Below are 12,630 nucleotides of genomic sequence, written 5' to 3'. Positions count from 1 at the left end.
TGTGTTGATGTAGCATAATGTCTATTCCCTTGTATTCTTATCCTCTAAATTTACAGGCCACCATTCCATTAGCCTTTTTGATTATTTCCTGTACCTGCCCATGACATGTTATTGATCTATGTACACGGACACCTAAGTTCCTGTGGAACTTCACAGTTTCGAATTATTCACCTTTTGTAAAGTATTCTGATCTATCATTGTGAAGTCCAAAGTGGATGACCTCACACTTGCCAAAATTGAAATCCATTTGCCACGGTTTTGGCCATTCATTTATTATATTACTGTCTCTCTGGAATGTTATGCTTTCATCTGCACTGCTCACAACGCTGCCCATTTTGGAGCCATCCACAAACTTCGATATGTCGTTCTCGAACCCGTCATCTAATATTAATGAGAACGCCTGAACTGGGGGAATTCACATTCAGCATCAATCTCTTCATCATCCAGAGACATTTTATTTACTTTACATGTGTTGCGCCTTGGGAAACTCAGCACTCTGTCTTCTGGAGCTTAAACATGCTCTGCATGTCATTCAATCCTACCAACAGCAATTCTGAGAAGATGTCAGAAGCCAATTGGTGTATTTTCACTCAAAGTTTTGGAATAGCAAGGCTCATCCGGGATTTGAACGCAGAACTTCTCGGACTTTAATTAACTAAAGCCCCAAAGCGAGAATCATGCATTTGGATCAACCAGGCGCTGTTACTTGCTTTGTGCAGCCAGTGACAAGTTTCGTTGTCTTCCAAAGCCGATCGGCCATCCTTTCAGAACTCTTCTGTGCATCCAATCTTGTTTTCCATTCCGGTGTGCACTAATATCAAGCTGTACACTAACTATTTCCTGTCGCCAATATTAGTTTCCCTTTACTAAATTGGTTTCGTCTGTGCGACTTTTATTATCAAGCAAGACGTTTCAGAATTAGTTGCTCTGAAACTACATTGCTTTGGAGGACACTGAGAGGTATCGATGAAAAGAGGGATCTTGGAGTGCATGTCCACAGATTCCTGAAGGTAAGAGGACACGTAGTTAAAGTGGTTAAAAAGGCATACAGGATACTCTCCTTTATTAGCTGACGCATAGAATGTAAGAGCATGGAGGTTATGGTAGAAATTTATAAAACAATGGTTCAGCCTCAGCAAGAAAGCAACATATAGTTGTGGTCACCACATTACAGGAAAGATGTGATTGCACTAAAGATGGTACAGAGGTGATTTACGACACTGTTGCCAGAACATGATAATTTTAGCTATGAGATTAGATTGGATAGGATGAGGTTGTTTGCTTTGGAGATGAGGAGGCTGTTGGCAGATTTTATTGAGGTGTATAAAATTATGACGGGCCGAGATTGAGTGGATAGCAAGGACCTATTTCCCTTAGCAGGGAGGTCAATAATCAGGGTACATCGATCTAAGGTAATTGGTAGAAGGATGAGAGGGGAGAGGAAGATTTATTTCCCACCCAGTGGACGGTGGGGGTCGGGAAATTACTGCCCGAAAGGGTGGGAGATGCAGAAACCTTCATCGCATTGAAAAAATAAAAACTTCAATATGCATGTTAAGATCCGTTACTAAAAGTATTAGGTATCAAACGCTGGATAGTGTGATAAGGCTTGGTATCGATTTTTTCGGCCGGCACAAGCACGATGTGCAGAATGTTTTCCTTCTGTGGCCTAACTTTCTAGGATTCGATGATATGATTGCCGTCTGTCTCGGCATCGTGATAACATGCACTCTCCCATAAGTATACTTTAATCAAGTTGGTGCTTTGTTTCACTGTGAGAGCAGAGACATAAGTGTGTAATCATTTGCTGCAGCAGCTGGGTTGCACCTTTATTTTCCTACCGTCTCAGTCCATTTTTTTACCCTCCTCTGCTGATGTTGCAGGTTCGGTCAGCCTTCGCCGTTCAAGGAAGCCTGAGAAGTCCATCCGGGGTCACACAGAGAGACAAGAGACAGAGACAGGGAAAGATAGAGAGATGCATGCAAAGAAAATAAAGAGTATAAATGTCAGGTTTTGAAAACTCGCGGAATTTAAGTTACAGATTGGGAAATATTGCTTCTCGGTCTTGAAATCTTGGAAGAGAAGATTGGACGCCCAATCAAAAGTACCGGCCACGTTGAAGTATCTCTCATGCTGGGACAGAGGTAAATGCGGTCAATTAATTCCAATTTATGTATTTGAGCATTGAAGAGATCTTTGAACCGGAGCACTGCGAGCCGAATTCAAACCAAGGCAGGAAAACTCCATTGGGGTTTTGAGACAACAGCTTGAACCACTCGTCCATCGCAGCTGGAAACGGCATGTTCGTTCAGACAGGATTCCATTTAGAAACATGCAAATTCTATACAACCCAGCATTGGTGGTTCAGGGGTAGAATTCTCGCCTGCCACGCGGGAGACCCGGGTTCGATTCCCGGCCAATGCATGATCGTTTTGCATTCTGCACCAAGGAGGAACTTCGGAACAGGAGTTTGGTCTTTGATCCTTCCAGCCTGTTCCGTAACTCAATGAGTTGTGACCGAACTCCCTGCACCCGCTTTCCTCCCATATCTCGAAATACCTTTGGTTAACAAAAATCTATAAATCACGGGTTTGAAATTAACAATTGAGCTCGCATCAACTGCCGTTTGTGGAAGAGATTTCCACACTTCTACCTCCCTTTGCTTGTAGAAGTGTGTCCTAACTTCACTCCTGAAAGTCCTGACACCAATGTTTAGGCGATGCCCCCAAGTCCTCGAAACCCCAACGAGCGGAAATAGTTTCTTTGTAACTACCCCATCAGTTCCTAATAATATCGTGATAATTTCGATCACATCAGCCTTTAATCTACTAAATTGCAGTGAATACAACCATAGTTTGTGTAATCTCTCCTCGTAATTTAACGCTTCTGGCCCAGGCATCATTCTAGTAAATCTACACTGCACTCCCTCCAAGGACAGAATATCCTTCCTAAGGTGCGGTGCCCAGAACTGAACACAGTACTCCAGGTGTGGTCCAACCAGAGCTTCTTGTAGCTGTAGAATAATGTCTATTCCCTTGTATTCTCGTCCTCTAAACATATAGGCCACCATTCCATTATCCTTTTTGATTATTTCCTGTACCGGTCCATGACATGTTATTGATCTATGTACAGGGAAAACCTAAGTTCCTATGGAACGCCACAGTTTCGAATTTTTCACCTTTTGTAAAGTATTCTGATCTATCTTTGTGATGTCCAAAGTGGATGACCTCACACTTGCCAAAATTGAAATCCATTTGCCACGGTTTTGTCCATTCATTTATTACATTAATGTCTCTCTGGAATGTTATGCTTTCATCTACACTGCTTACATCGCTTCCCATTTTGGGTCCATCGGCAAACTTCGATATGTCGTTCTCTATCCCGTCATCCAATATCAATTAGACCGCCTGACCTTGGGGAAATTCACATTCAGCATCAATCTCTTCATCATCTTGAGAAATGTTATTTACTTTACATGTGTTGCCCAGGCATAGAATGTAAGAGCAGTGAGGTCGTTCTTGAAATGAATATAACACTAGTTAGGCCACAGCTGGAGTATTGCATACAGTTGTGGTCACCACATTACAGGAAAGATGCGACTGCACGAGAAATGGTACAGATGTGATTTACGACGATGTTTCGAGGACTGGAGAATTTTAGCTATGAGAATAGATTGGATAGGCTGAGGGTGTTTTCTCTGGAACCGAGGAGGCTGAGGGGAGATTTAATTGAGGTGTACAAAATTATGACGGGCCTGGATAGAGTGGAAAGGAAGGACCTGTTTCACTTAGCAGGGAGGTCAATAAAAAGGGCGCATAGATTTAGGGTAATTGGTCGAGGATTAGAGTGGAGCAGAGGGGATTTTTTTCCACCCAGCGTGTGGTGGGGGTCTGAAACTCACTGCCTGAGAGGGTGGGAGAAGCAGAAACCCTCATCGGATTTAAAAAGCACTTCAATATGCACTTCAAGAGCCATAACCGACAAGACTACGGACCAAACGCTGGTAAGTCGGGCGATGCTGGATACCTCTTTTCCGGCCGGTACAAACACGATCGGCGGAATGGCCTCCACTGGCGTAAATTTTTCAGAATGTCTGATTCTCTGATATGATTGCCGTCTGTCTCGGCATGGTGATAACATACACTCTACCATAAGAATACTTTAATCAAATTGGTGATTTGATTCACTGTGAGAGCGACGATACATAAATGTGTCGACATTGGCTGCAGCAGCTGGGTTACACCTTCACTTTTCCCACCGTCTCAGTCTTTCTTTAATCTTCTCTGCTGGTGTTGCAGGTTCGATCAGCCGTCGCCGTTCCATTTCACGCTCAGGCCTACCCGCACTCGGTACTGTCATGGCCTGAACACGTCTTTCGTGTTCTCACAGAAAATGCCACTTTTGCGAGTAGATTGTCTGGACTGGACTGCACTGAGCTGGGACACTGGGAGTATTCAATTAATGAAATCAGTACTTCAAACAGAAAAAAATCTTCACTCACTCATCCTGATACATTAGGGTCTCATTAGAAGCCTAAAAAGCCCATCAGGCAACAACACAAGAGACAGAGATAGGGAGAGAAAGAGAAATGCATGCAAAGAAAATAAAGGTTTTCAATAGAATCATACAATCATAAAATGGTTACACAACAGAAGGAGGCTATTCGGCCCATCGAGCCCGTGCCGAGTCATTTCAAGAGCAATCCAGTTAGTCCCATTCCCCCGCTCCTTCCGGTCGCTCGATATTTTTATGCCTTCAAGTATTTATCGAATTCCTTTTTAAAAGCCACGATTGAATCTGCTTCCACCATCCTTTCAGGCAGCGCATTCCAGATTATAACTACTCGCTGGGTAAAAAAGTGTTTCCTCATGTCGCCTTTGGTTCTTTTGCCAATCACCGTAAATCTGTGTCCTCTGGTTCTCGATCCTTCCGCCAATGGGAACAGGTTCTCTTTATTTACTTTATCTAAACCCTTTATGACTTTGAACACTTCTATCAAATCTCCTCTTAACGTTCTCTGCTCCAAGGAGAACAACCCCAGCACGGGGTAAATGCGATCAATCAGCTTCAATTCATTAATTTGAGCATTAAACAGCTCTTTCAACGTTACTGTGACATTATGGTAGCGTGGCCTCGCGGTCTAAAGTGTTCCATCAAATTTCTATGGAGGCGTGGGTTTGAATCCCACTGATGCTAGAATTTCTGGCAATGTTTATTTTGATCTGTTCACAGAAAACCCGATTGTCGTGCGATGGAGCAGAGGATGTGAAAGAAGCTAAAAGTGAAATGCAGATATTATTTTCATCAAGGGGACAGGACACGTTTCCACAGGTAAGCGTCTCTCACCTTAAGATTCTTTCCAGCAGAGTGGGCCAGTTGATCAGAGTGACCGGGCTCCAGCGGCGCAAGCAGTCAGTGCGTCGTCCTTGTATGACTGTACAGGGTCGGGAAATGGCGAGGTTGTTAGTTGAGCCTCACCTCAATAAACGAATCTTTTTCCTTTTGAACATTTCGAACGGAGCAAAAGGAATAATTGAGGTGTTCCAAAATGCATCAATTATTTGTATCGCCACGTGGTTCCTCTTGTTGCAATAGCAGATTAGATATTTAGTGTTATCAGTTTACAGGCGGTAGACTGCGGAATTGGAGCCACGCACTATGATTTTGATCCATCTGTAAATTATGGGATTTAGCTTGAGCTTTAAACCAGCGCGTTCGACCGCTCAGCCACGATAATTTCCATCTTGCGATCTTCAGGAGCTACTTCTACAGCATAGAATTACTGCAAGCAAGAATTCTACCCCTGAAGCACCAATGCTTGCACGGCAGCCGGATGCATTTGTCCAGTTGGAAACCTGTCTGATGGAACATGCAGTCTGATAGAACCGGAAGTCCAGCAGATTGACTTTTGCGGTGAGCAGATGATGAGCCTCCTTCTTGAGAGTGTTTCGCCAATCCAGCTCAGAGTGGATGAAGCATTATAAATTCGGGTGGGACTGGAGCCACTTGTATAAGAGGAAGTGTAGGGGGTTGTTTCCCTTCCTTGAAGGGCATTAATGATCCTGTTGAGGTTTTGCTGCAACATTTCACTTCCCAGCGCCGAAATTACCGAACCCTGAGCTAAAATTCAACGATGGTGAGAGTCGGACACACAACTTTTGCAGTGATTAGAAGAAGCCCCACGTGCTACGCATGGCATCACAAACCGGCTATCGATTAGGTTATTTCACGTAACCCTTATGCTGTTTTGGAACTTTTGCTGCGGTGCAGTAAGTGGTTCAAAAGCTCAGTGGGGACTCAAAGCTGCTCCTGAGAAAGCGACACAGCGACGGTTTGTACAATGCATAGTCCTCTCTCTCTCTCTCCCATTTGCTCACTCTCGCTTTCTATCTTGAGCTCTCACTCTCCCCGTTTATCTCATGAGCGCGGGAATACAAAAGGGTGGAAGTTATGTTAAAGCTGCACAGAGTTCTGGCAAGACCCCATCTGGAGGACAGCATTCAATTCTGGGCACCCCACCTCAGGAAGGATGTATGAACCTGGATGTTCGAGGGGCTGAATGGCCTACTCATGTTCATATGTTCCAATAAATGAAATAATAATTCAAGTATAGAGACCCTAATGTATCAGGATGAGTGAGTGAAGAATGTTTTCTGTTTGAAGTACTGATTTTATTAATTGAATACTCCCAGTGTCCCAGCTCAGTGCAGTCCAGTCCAGGCAAGCTGCTCGCAAAAGTGGCATTTTCTGTGAGAACACGAAAGACCTGTTCAGGCCATGACAGTACCGAATGCGGGTTGGCCTGAGCGTGAAATGGAAAAGTGAGGTGAAATACTCCCACAAGCAGCGGATGTCTCTGTTTCCATTTCCACATTGCACGCATGCACGGGCCGAATCGAAGCAGCTCCTGGGAGATCTGTGAGGCGACGCAGGGCTGTCGTGGATCATTTGAAGCAACCGGTACACAAAAGATTCGGCCCGTTTCACGGGGCATCAACTGTTTCTGAATCTTCTTTCCTTCCTGCTTCCTCTGCTCCTCCAGCTGCCAGTTGAATTAGATGCTTGATGCAAACACAGCGAATACATGAAACCCATCTTGACCTGGTCAGCATGGAGAGGGAAAGAACGGTGCTGGCCATTGAGAAGGGATGGATTTTGCACATACCAGGAAAAATAGACGCAAAGGTCTCATCTCCCTGCTTCTTTGCTTTGCGGAATATCTTGGTATTCAGGAGATGATCTCACTGCCCCCCAGGCCCATGATCCCCACTCGCACTCTCCTTCCAATCTCAAACACTTTGCTTAGGTTTGAAATCGTATATGTTTGCACTCTGGGGTTTAATTTGCAGAAAACGATGCTGTGATAAGCCGGGGCTATTGAGGAGATGCAGTGCAAGAAGATACATAAAAGGCTAATGATAACAATGACTGTTCTCACACTGTGAGCTACAGTTAAAGGCTGACAACATTTAAAGTCTCATGCAGCAGGTCCGGGTCGAAATCTTCCACATGGCATCTCCTTCTGCTTCTGTCACTGCGTTTCCTCCACGGAGAGTTCATTTGGAATTCCTGTGCGGCTGCATTGCGGATTTTCCAGAACTGCTTCGAGCGCAATTCGCTCCAGTCCATCAATTGCAGACATTAGTTTGATCAAGGGGAGAGGACACCTTTTTACAGGCAAGGGCTGTTCATCCTATTGTTTTTCTGCCAGATTAGGGCAGATGATCAAAGTGACCGGATAAGGTGCCTGGTGGGCTCGTGTTTATGATTCGGCGCTCACACCTATATAATTAATTACATGAATCCAAATAAACTCTACAAAAAGAGGAATATTTCTGTAAACACCATTAACCAACCTATAACTTTCTGTTGCAGACTGAAAGAGACGCTAACATGGTTACCGAGTGACACTCATAAGTTTAATAATGATTTGTTTTGTATGTGAAACGCTTTTCAGACTGCATTTTAGGAGACTGTTTGGAAATGTTCAGTGTGTATCACACCAGGAGTTTGGTGCAGCCGTTGTTAAATTGAACAGGAACAGCCGATTGTCGACCTATCAACACAGGAGAAGAAACTCGCCCCTGGAGGTACATCTGGAGCAAGTTCCAATATAATGAAAAAATTCTGCCCGGGATCGAATCGGGGGCTTTTTGCTTGTGAGGCGAACGTGATAATCGCGACAATACAGAAACCAGAACAGGGTAAGTATTTGTAAAAATGCTCAGTGTTTATCACACCAGAAATCTCAGCGGGTATATTTGTTGCAATAATTCGTGACCATCTCGATTTCCATTGAAAATTTAAATCAGCAAATCCCAGCGGGTATTTTGGGTTTGATAATCTAAATTAATTACTTGACTGTTTCCTGGAAATGATCCAGTGGGGATTTCCTTACCCGTACCGACATTTAAATAAATGCATTCGTTCATTTCGCAAATGACAGTTGCGTAAATAAATAAATCGCGATATGTAACATGTAAACGCAGCTCTTCCTATCATTAAAAACAACTTACGCTTTGTTTTGTTTATTCGCTTACGTTTAAATGTAGAACATACATTCAGAACTGCTCTCTACACCTAAATAATGGTAGAATAATCCCAGATTTCAAACACAGAGCATGATGCTAATGTATAAGTGAGATTAATCATTACTTTGTGAAATTTGTATTCTAATTGTCTTTATGATGTTACGGAAAATATTTCTAGATGTCCGTCCCCAACTTAACGGAGAAACTAAGATGAAAACCAAAAGGATTTTTCAAAAACTATTTGGAGCGATTTGATCGGTTCCCCTTCTCCTTTCTTTAATTGTTACCTTTTGCTAATTGTTCATCTTGATCCGTTTGCTTCATTTTGTCCTCAGGCATTTATGGAGAATTTTCTACCTGTTAACGTTCTTAAATATTTGATTTGTTTGGTCTCTCCCTCTTGAATTGTGATTTGTTAATCTTCAGGTAAAAGACTGAAACAGAAATATGTTCATATTCAGGAGTGACTCTGAAATGTGAGACCGAGAGGTGATGCCGGATATGTGGCCGAGAGAACAATCGCTGGAGGAGAACTGGCGGTAACCTAACATACCCACTGTGGCATTGCTCATGGTCGGTCGGATGACAATGTTTTATATTGAATGAATGGCTATGGAAATAACACACAACGGATTTACTGCTGCTTTAACACCACAAAGTATAATCACCATAAATGACCAAAGTCTCAGATCAGTTAGAATTGAATTACTGTTGGTGAGGGGAGTTTGTACATTGGAAGGAGTTTATACATTTACAGCTCCAGGTAAACCTGCAAACCTCCCTCGCCTGTCGGTGACGTCACCATCAGCTGTCTACGTTTCTTTGCGCTTCTGGAGTTCTGAAGTGTGATTGAACCTTACCAAAAGTTTCCTATAATTAGTGAGGAAGGAAGGTATCAGTGCAAATGTGCGATATAAACGTGGATGTTTCACTGGGTACCATGGGAACCTGATACACTGCTCATTCCAGTTATTTGTCCAGCAGGAAACAGAAATCATTCTCTTCAACTGTGCTCGCCCGAAGGAAAAGGAAAGAAACAAAACTGCTCAGTTCTTTGTTTTAGCTTCTTCTGCTGGTTTACGTTCACTCACCGAGAAAGTGAGAGAGAGAGAGACTGAGAGATTGGATTGGCTTTTTCACTTTGTAATCGATTATACTTTGTACTTATTGCAAGAGACGGTTTCATCCCAATTGTCATGTGCCTGATATTCTCATTAATACTAAGATATGTTCAAAATGAGTTTCTACTAATTTTACAAAAGCTGAACAGCGAAAACTGCTCTGAAACGAGTATCGCTTCGTAACTTTTAATGGAGATGGGTTGCTGGTTGTAACTAAAGTAGTTTGTAAAATCAGCCCTCTGGAACAGTATCCTCGAAACGTGTTTCGGAGACATTCCATGAGAGGTCCGTCTGTACAATGAAAGAGCACTTCCGCACTGCAGTTCTGGAATCCTTTCCTTGTTGACTCTGAAACTAATACAAATATTATTTTGTTAAAGATCATTTTGTTGCTGAACTCACAAATTGGGTAAATATCACATCGGAGGCTTAAGTCAATAAAGGACCGGACGAAACAGGCACTTTGAGCAGCGAAGCAACGGAGCCAAATCAAGCTGCAAAATCACCATCTCCCCTCACTGATACCTGTCAGATACTCGCAACTGTTTGTTGGAGTTTGAAGCCGTTTGGTTCATTTCTGTTTCTCTTGTCGATTTCGCTGTGTTTATCTGTGTCAACCTGTCGGTTGATTCTGAATGAAAAATGAAATAAAATACAATCATTGATATCACATGGGCCAGTGGCGCAATGGATAACGCGTCTGACTACGGATCAGAAGATTGTAGGTTCGACTCCTACCTGGCTCGGGTTCGTGCAATTTTATCTCTGACACTGGGGAACTAAGAATCAAATTTCGTAATAAGGTATTGTTTATGGTGAAGCAGCAAAGAAAACATTCCATCTTGAAAGATTTAGGTTCAATTACAAAAAGAAACTGTGACCACAACGTTTTCCAACAAGCCGCCTTTTAGTTTCATGTCAGACACACGAACATTGCAGCACGACGTGGAGGCACCGCGCTGATGACCTTCAGGTGTATCCGGGCCGTTCAGACACTTCGTGTGACACAAGAGCTTTCCAATCCCCGCCAGCTCCTGGACGCCGAGACTTTCGTTAAAAGCAGCATTCACCGGCAGGACCGCTATTCCGCTCCCTTTGCCGGTCTGCGGGAAATCCGATGCTGAAAAACACAAAGCAGGACGGACAGTATCTGGAAAACAGTTGAACTTTCAGTGTTCAGACTTTGATGAGAACCATAAACAAGACTTTGGGTACATATAAAGTGGGTGTGGTGTAGCAGTGCGCTGTTCCTTTATAAACTGTGGGAGTGTAGATATGAGTGCGATGTTTATGTATGAACTGTGGGAGTGTAGATATGAGTGCGATGTTTATATATGAACTGTGGGAGTGTGGACATGAGTGCGATGTTTATATGTGAACTGTGGGAGTGTAGATATGAGTACGATGTTTATATATGAACTATGGGTCTGTATATATGAGTGCGATGTTTATACATGAAGTGCGGAATGACCGGGAGGGGCAATTCCTCCCGGGGTTATACGTTCTTCCAACATAAGGACACAACGTTCAATTAACAGTGGGGCGGAAATAGCTCAGTTGGGAGGGCGTTAGAATAAAGGTCTTCTGATCTCGTGTTTCGGCAGTTTGAGTTATTTAGTTTCTGCTTCTTTGAATCCTAGAATCATAGAATGGTTTCAGCACGGAAGGAGACCATTTGGTGCGTCGGGTCCGTGCTTGCCCTTTGCAAGAGCATTCCAGCTCGTCACACTCCCCCGCAGTTTACCCGGAGCCCAGCACCTTTTCCCTTCAAGTACTTATCCAGTTCCATTTTGAAAGCCACGATTGAATTTGCCTCCAGCACTCACTCAGGCAGTGAATTCCAGATCTTAACTACTCGCTGTGTAAAATCGTTTTACCTCATGTCGACTTTGATTCTTTTGCAATCACCATAAATCTTTGTCCTCTGGTTCTTGACTCTCCGACCATGGGAGCAGTTTCTCTCTATCTACCCTGTCTGGACTCTTCATGATTTTAAATACATCGACCAAATCTCCTCTCAACATTCTCTGCTCGAAGGAGAACAACCCCAGCTTCTCCAGTCCACCCACGGAACTGAAGTCCTTCATCCCTACAACCATTCTATTAAATCTCTTCTGCACCCTCTCTAAGGCCTTCACAGCCTTCCTAAAGTGCGGTGCCCAGAACTGGACACAATACTGCAGTTGTGGCCGAAGCAGTGTTTTATAAAGGCTCATTGTAACTTCCTTGTTTTTACACTCTATGCCTCGATTTGTAAAGCCCACGATCCCGTGTGCATTTTTAACCGCTTTCTCAATTTGCGCTGCCACCTTTAAATATTTGTTCAGATTTCTCGGTTCTTGCAACTCCTTTCGAATTGTGCTCTTTAGTTTATTCCGCCTCTCCTCGTTCTTCCTCACAAAATGTATCGCTTCGCACTTCTCTGCATTAAATTTGATCTGCCATGTGTCCGCCCATTCCACCAGCCTGTCTTTGTCCTATCACTATCCCCCTCGCTGTTCACTACACTTCCAAGCTTTGTGTCATATGCTAATGTTGAATTTGTGCCCTGTACACCAAAGTCCAAGTCATTAATATATATCAAGAAAAGCAGTCGTCCGAGTACCGGCCCGTGGGGAACACGACTGTAGACCTCCCTCCAGTCTGATAAACAACCGTTCACCACTGCTCTCTGTTTACTGTCACTTAGCCAATTTCATACGGTCACAGCCCCTTTTATTCCATGGGCTTCAACTTTGATGACAAGCCTATTATACAACACTTTATCAAACGCCTATTGGTAGTCCATACATATCATGTCAACCACATCGCCCTCATAGACTCTCTCTCTTACTTCAACAAAAAACTCAATCAAGTTCGTTAAACACGATTTGCCTTCAACAAATCCGTGCTGCTTTCCTTAATTAATCCACACTTGTCCAAGTGACAATTAACTTTGTCTCGGATTATCGTTTCTAAAAGTTTCCCCTTCACCGAGG

The 12,630-nt window shown here is 43.4% G+C and overlaps 2 non-coding genes across 2 annotated transcripts; both read left to right on the top strand.

Moving 5' to 3' along the window:
* Positions 1-2,353: 2,353 nt before the first annotated feature.
* trnag-gcc (transfer RNA glycine (anticodon GCC)) lies at positions 2,354-2,424 on the top strand. The gene has a single exon. It is a non-coding gene; the product is annotated as a tRNA-Gly (tRNA).
* Positions 2,425-10,325: 7,901 nt separating this feature from the next.
* On the top strand, positions 10,326-10,398 carry trnar-acg (transfer RNA arginine (anticodon ACG)). The gene has a single exon. It is a non-coding gene; the product is annotated as a tRNA-Arg (tRNA).
* The last annotated feature ends 2,232 nt before the right edge of the window (positions 10,399-12,630 follow it).

Source organism: Heptranchias perlo, chromosome 20 (genome assembly GCF_035084215.1).
Source record: "Heptranchias perlo isolate sHepPer1 chromosome 20, sHepPer1.hap1, whole genome shotgun sequence".
Classification (NCBI taxonomy): Eukaryota; Metazoa; Chordata; class Chondrichthyes; order Hexanchiformes; family Hexanchidae; genus Heptranchias; species Heptranchias perlo.
This window is presented reverse-complemented; position numbering and strand designations above follow the sequence as displayed.